Raw genomic sequence first — 7,795 nt, 5'->3', positions numbered from 1 at the left:
TAAGCTAAAAAATACATTAATAAATGTGTGAAATGTGTGAAAAAAATCATGTAATGATAGATATATAGAAAGCAAAGAACTATGGATCTGTATAACTATGTATCACAACAGCCTGGAATTCTTTCAATACTAATTTGCTTATAGCACCAAATTTTGGGGTTATTTGAGCCAAATGGCTCTTATCCACACACAGGGCTTTATTTTCCTACCACTTCTCTGAGAAAAAAAAAACCAAAGCATTTCCCAAAAGTTTTATAGCTTGTACTTTTGGGATTTTGTTTTGTTTTGGTTTTTTTTTCCACTGGTAATATGTCCTTTGATATGAAGATATTACAGCTTTAGTATCAAAGATCTTTTCATGGGTGACTGTGCTAGTTTAAAAACAGTCTAGTTTTTAGTGGAGGAGAGAGAAAAGCTGCTCCAAACGTCTATGTCCGGCACAGAGCCAATTGCTGAAGGCTCTGATGATGGGCAGGTTACTACCACAATTAGACAAGTTGGTAACGCCTCTGTGATGCCATATTTAAGACAGGAAAAACTGCGGGAAGCTTGCTTTCTTCTCCCGGGGGGTGGTGGGGTGGCGGCCGGGGCCCATCCCTGCGGGGGCCTTCCTGAGGCCAGGACCGCACGGCCGGGGCCCTCCTGAGGCCAGAGCTGCCCGTGTGGTGCTGGCGAGGACCATGCGACCAGCAGCGAGAGACATGGAAGCAATTCCCCAATGCAGAGCCGGGATGACATCAACCTCTCAACTGCAACTTACAGACACCAAATTTCTTCTAAGTCAGAGAAAAAGGAAAAGTGAGGGCACATGAGGAAAACCAACATGGCAACACCAAGGTCAGTGAAAAAACGGAGAGGAAGGAAGGCCTCCAAACGCCGGAGCTGAGATTCTCCTGCAAGCTGTGGTGAGGACTATAATACAACAACCTGTTTCCCTATAATTCATGAGGTGCATGGGGGGGTGCAGAGATCCACGCGCAGCCCGTGAAGAAGAGTACTCATGTTGGAGTGTGTGGACACTGAAAAGCTGTAATCATGTGAGGAACTTGGACAGAGAGAGAGATGACCTTTGTTTTTAGAGATAGAGGAAGAAAGCTGTCGCTTCCAAACTAAAATAGCTCATCATTAAAAGACTAAACTCCATAAACTAAACTGACCCACACTTGTGGGAAGACTGCTTGACCCATGGGAGGGATTCACATTGCAGCAGGTTCAGGCGGGACTGTTGCTTGTGGAAGTTAAAACCACGCTAGAAAAGTTCACAGAGAATTATCTCCTGTAGGAAAGATCCCACAGCACAGCAGAAGAAGCTCTTCCTTAAGCATACTGAAGAAAGACTTTTAAGAAGTGAAATACTGACCAAAACCCCATGTTTTATTTCCTTGTGCGGCTGGTGGAAAGAGGGAGGGAGTGGGAAAGAAAGGTGTTCTGAAAGTTCGCTTTGGTTCTCATTTACCCTTTTTACTTTTAATTCTGTTAATAATAAATCTTTATACTGTTTAAGTTTTAAACCTGTTTTGCCTTGAAATGTTTTTCCCCTAAACCTTATTCAACTCATGAAGCTTTCATGTTAATTTCCCCTCCTCTTCTCAGCTATAGCAAAGGAAAATAAGTGAATAGTTTTTCATGGGTGGCTGGCAATTAACCAGCATCAAACCACAACATTGATGTATTAGAGAAAATTGTAAGCTTTTGTTTATGTATATCTATTTCCCTGTCCTTTGTAGTAGCTCAGAACTTTATATAAATTATACTTAGCCTCACAAACCTCATGGAACAATGGAGTCCCAGCAGTTCTCTCAGGCTATTTTCCCAATGAATATGGACACAGTTGCAAATCCACAGAAGGTTTTAAGAAAGTAACTGCTATTTAAAGTGGGTTTCAGCTGCTACCAATGGGAGCAAGAAGTCTTTGTAGGTCTGGACCAGTATATCTTACCTGGGACAACATAAGAAACGTCAAGTAGTGGATGAACCAAACCCGTTCTACCATAATGCAGGCTGGTATCCAAACTGCTTGGATGTTCCTCAGCTTCTCAAATGCTTGAACGTCAAGGCAGATTTGCAAGTTTAGTCATCCGTTTCATTACTGTGATTAGCAGACAATTATTCCCCAAGCAGGGAGAAAATTACTTGTGTTTCAAAAAAGATAACACATTTTAGATACAGTACTATCCATCATTTCAAAACCTGGCATGGCTAAACATCTTCAGCATTAGCTTTTATGCCATCGTGTGATATCAGACAGTCTCTCATGTCCTGTCTGATTACTTAAAATAACACATTGCCATTCCTTTGGGGTTACACCACTGCTTTATGGTGATATAAATAATAGCTGTGGTTTAAGCTTTCTTGTAAGATGCACCATAAAACTTGCTAGGTCTAATTTCAGAAACAACTTCTTCAGAATGGCAACACCATGACTAAATGAGACAGATCTTTTCTCCCTGAAATGTCTGTATCTGTCAGAAAGACTGGTCAATAAGAGGAATATCTGCATTTTGGGATATTATGATACAAGAATGTCGCCACTACAGGCAGCTAGACAGCATCTGATAGAATAAAAACTATTACATGGAGAGGCTTCCAGGCTGCTGTGCTGGTTTGCTCTGCCTAAAGCTTTTGCTTTCAGGCCAGCATTTACTCTTGGTACTTCCTGCTGAGAACTGTGTTATTTCAGAAAATATTCTGATATGCCCAGCAGACTGAGGAAAATGTACTGAAGTTGCACATAAGGCAAGGTCTTCACAGTCACTTTCCACATAGCTGCGCTTGGTCTATAACCATTTCTTCAGTCCAGCCAAATAGTTATCACTGGCACAGATTTATACAGTAAAATCACCAATCTAATTAACGAAGCTAACAGTATAAAGCTGTTCTGTTATTTTGGTGACTTCAGTGAAAATTAATGGGATTCCAATCAGATCAGAACCTGGACTTAGATATTGCAGAAGAGATGACACTGGTGAAAGACAGGCTGGTGTCTGCAAGAACCAAGGGTGTGCAATAGGGTTTTAGCAGCATTTAGCTGGTTTAAATGATGTCTAGCATCTACTGGCTGTGGTAAAAATACACTATACTTCTCAAGATTAAATCTGAAGTCTTATAAAAAGGAACAAATATTCACTTGTTGTAATACCAAAGTAAACAACAAAAAGAGACAACACTCATCTGGAGGTGAATTCACTGGAAATATCACTGATTAACTTCCACCAGACTCTCACACTGTATATGTATATGATATCTGTAAACTTTTCAGAGCACAAATAAAGCTCATGTTCATCCACAGATGTTTGAAATATCTCTCTGTGCCAAAAGTATTTTCTTTTTGGCAAATCAGTTTACTATTGAAGCAAAAGATTTCAACCAAGTAAATTAGATATTCATTCAATATGTCAAGGTGGAAAGAAATGCAGGGAGACAATTAGTTTCTTTTTTGGATGAGTTTCCAGGTTGTGGCATTACAACATTTTCTTCCAGATTCTGCCATCTAATTATTTCACAAAACAGTTTAAAAATGCTTTCCTTACTGTTTTGAATAACACAATTTCTGATTGCCAACTCAGCGTAATCCTAGTTAATAGAAATGAAAAAATCTGGACAAAGGTAACCTTAAGGCTGATCTGCTAAAAGCTTCCATAGACAGTGGATGGCAGTGACTTATTCCTAGGGAAAATCTTACTTGACTTCTTGTTTATTAATATGGAAGTGCTGACCTAGGTCAGAAACATATCTGTGACTACAAATTCACTTAGCAACAAGAAATTTCTGGAAGCTGAATTTAGGTAATTCTAATCAACTCTGATCAGTCCTGTTAAATTAGTATATGCTGATACTTTTCAACAGCTTTCATAGAGTTTAGCAATTAGAGGGAGTGCAATACTTTAAAAAGGTACTCTCTTTCAAGCAGTCCATTCTCACATTTGATCCCTTTTAACTTCTTTACATTCCACATTTTTTAGAATGTGTGTTTATTCTCTTCTGAATATGCTACAATTGCCAAGTTTCTGGACTTTTATATGTCTTTTCACAAAAAAGCTCCACAACTACATCTGTCTGGGATCTATGAATGTGTGATTTCAGTTTCACCAAATACATATTTTTGTGGAAACATATAAAAAATAAGTTTTTGCTTCCAGTACCACTCAAATATGTAGAGATAGAGGTGAAGCTGTGGTTCTGGGTAACTGTGATGGTTGTCTTCAGAGATGCACAGACTCAATTTTTGAAAGGAGTCTTTCTGCATCCTAACAGCAACTGAAATGAAGCAGGTTAACCATTAATATTTTAATTGTTATTCTAATCCGTTATCTTCCAGGATCCTGTACATTGAAATACTTACTTTCCTATATAGCTGCAGATTATTTGTGTGAAAAATAATCTCATATATATGTTGTCTCTCTTATTCCAGCACTCAATCATCACTGTCATACCAGCAACACTTTCAGAGGGAAGATATTTTAACTCACTTACTTTTAACCTATTTCCTAGGCAAGAATCCCCTCCTACTTCTTTCATTCCAGAGATTATGTCTCCTTTACTGGATGCAAGACAGAGAGCAGTAATCAAAATAGAAAGTAAATATCTATGATTACACATGAAAATTATTGTTGCTTACAGCAGAGCAAACACAATCTTACAGATAGATAATGTCCAAATCCTACATGGCATGATACCTTTGATTTCTCTACTTATGTTCTCTACAACTGTGGTGCTTCATTCAATTAAATCATTTTCTCAAACAGTGAGATGTCATTTTATAGTTCGATCTTATTTAGAGTGACACTGGAAATAATTTTTCCATCTCAAGCAAAATATAATCTTTTAAGTCTTCCCTTCAATTGAGGAGAAAAAGTAAAGATATCAGTAAGAGATTTAAAATATGAAGAGAAACTTAAGTATCATATTTAAAAATTTAAAAACAATTCAATTTTAGAACAAAGTTTTAAACTATTTTAATTTTTTAAATCAGATTTTCATCAAAAAATGTTATACTTAACAAAGAAAACATATTCTGAAGGACCCCACATATATTTTTAGTAAAAAAGTAATTGGTATTCTCTGATTGAAAATTTTATCAGGTCTAATTTTAATCCAATGTCTCAAATACTTTCCCAAAATACAGTTTTTACAATGTCTTTCCAATCCATATGCAGTAAAAGCTATCACTAATCCTGTCTCTCCTTTTCTCAAAGTCTACCTTCCATTTCAGCAGGAGCATTAGACTCACTTCAAACCCCAATTCAAGATTTGCATTTTCCTAGAGTAATCTTTTCTTCAACTCTAAGGAATATAATAAACCTCAAATGGCACATTCTAAAGCAAGACTTTGCTTATCTGTTACTTGCAGTATGTGCACAAATACCAAAAACTATAGATTCCATATATTTTTGTCTTCCAATCAATATAAAAAAGCAATCAAATACAAATCTGTAACATTTTTCTATACTTTCAGCAAGTTATGGTGATCCTTGGCCTGGAACTAACAACTGCAGTAGGCAGATAGCTACCCAAGCTGAATCATACATACCCTTACTCAAAGTTATTAGGGAAGTTTAACTTTAAACATTATGACTGAAGCTTGTGTTTATGTGGTTTAACTAAGGTTAATTGGTGGGGATTTTTAAAAATATATTTAAATAAATTGATACAAGCATCAGTGAGCTAATCTACATAAAATAAATTTGCTCATCTACTCAGGATTGCGTGGATTTATCAAACTCTAAAACTGGTAAATGACATTGTGTATCAGCAAAGAGGTAAAGAAATCTGACTGATGTGTCGTCTAAATGTTGGCTCCCTAAGACAAGTTTAAAGTCCAGGAGCAAAGGATGGGGATGCCTCATGCCTGGAATGCAGAGAGTTGCCAGGGAGCACATTTCAATGAAGATTACATATACATATATATAAATATATATACATATATATATATATCTATATAATTTAGCATCACAAACATTTCTACTAAGGGTCGTATTTCAGAGGATGCGGTTGATTGTAGTTTAAAGCAAAATTTAGAGTGCAGATTAAAGTCTGAACAGAGGTCAGAGGACTAGCAAATATTGACTAGCACTGAAATGCAGAACACATCTAGCTTATTCCTGAATGAACAGACAGATGTGCTGTTTTAATTCTGAAGATTTGGTAGAACTGGAACCTGATAGAAAAAAGTTATCTGAGTAAAAACATTTGTAAGGTCAAGTGTTACTTGGAAGGTAACATTTCTAACAACAGAAGAAGAATCATCACAGAGATGTAGAGGTGTAGACACATGCTTCACTTCAGCTTTTCAAGGCAATCTTACAGCAACATTTTATTTGCAAAGGAGACAACCACAAGATGGCTCCTTTCATATGATGCAAGCTGAAATAGAAACCTTTTCTGATGGCACAGGCTGTTTAGTCTTTTTCAGTCCCTTTCCTGAATAACTGAAACACCAGGCACCAACTTCCAATGAAAGTGTGGTGCCACAATTGCTTTATTAAATCACAGTTTGGGGAGGAGCATGCTCTTTTTAAGCAGTAAGAACTAAAACCCTCAAATACAAGCATCTGATCTCACTGAACAGGGTGCAAGTTTCAAGAACACTTGCTAGGCTCAGACACAGATGTTTCACACTCTTCACCTTCCTCTGGATTTTTGTTCCCTCTCTTTGTAACTGGAAATGGCATGTTCACCTTTATTGAATACTTTCCCATGTGAAAGTTTCTATATTATTACATGATTGATCCATCCAGTTTTTCAGATAGGAGTTACTTACTGAATCTAAGTATTTAGCAAGTCAGATTTATATTCACCCTAAAAGTCAACTTTGTTTTTTTCCTTTATTTTTATTTTTACAATCAGGACACAATTTGAACATGAGGACATTGAAGAACCTTTTCGTTACAGTGGTTCAGGCTCAATATAAATGGAAAATGGAAATGGGTTGGTATTGATTTCTTACAGTACTGTTTTTAATCACAATACTGGTATTTTGCCACTCGAGAAATGTTAATTTTCAGTTAAAACTGATAAGGAATGTGGGGGAAAGAAAGGTAGTTTGTCAAAAAGCCAACAACTATAATAAACTCCCTTATCTTTTAAGGACTAGACCTCTCAGCTGAGCATGGCCCAGATTCACATGTATGGAGAAGAGTTGCACGGAGGCAGAATTGACAAAGCCTTATGATGAAAAAGGTCACTCTTCCCAGGCTCATAAAAGATGGCAGCTTTACAACTGTAGTGCAACAAATCTGTTTTTATTTATTACCGACGAAATCACATCGTTTCCTAAGCAGCAAAGTTTTTTAAAAGGGCTTCTTTACGCATGAGTAAATATTTTCCCAATGAACTCTTGGTTTGTCTTGCAACCCAACCCTAGTTTATTTAACAGTGAGATTGCTTTCTCCAGGGAAGGCAGTTAGAAATGGGGGATGGGAAAGGGAGAAGTTGGCTCTGTCTACAGGGCACAGCTGCTCTTTGCTACTAGCCTCCAACAGAGTAATACATCAGTAATTATTTGAAAGTCAGACAGATTCCCTGCTTTTCTTGCCAGACAAAACTCTGAGAACTGAGGACTGGAAAGGAGGATAAAGGACTTTCAGTTTACTGTTTTTCCACTCGTGACTTTTTTTTCCATGTTAGCAGCTACTGCTGCTATTAATTTTCTGATCTTTGTACCTCCAGAGGCCTCACATACTATACACACTCAGTTTTAGCACTTGAGCACCAATGTTTCTAAGTTTATGAAATTAATTTTTACAAAATGTTTCAGCTGTTTTACCCAATAATTTCCATCTGAAAAAAAAAAAAA

Source organism: Aphelocoma coerulescens, chromosome 1, assembly GCF_041296385.1.
Source record: "Aphelocoma coerulescens isolate FSJ_1873_10779 chromosome 1, UR_Acoe_1.0, whole genome shotgun sequence".
NCBI lineage: Eukaryota > Metazoa > Chordata > Aves > Passeriformes > Corvidae > Aphelocoma > Aphelocoma coerulescens.
Note: the sequence above shows the minus strand (reverse complement) of the source record.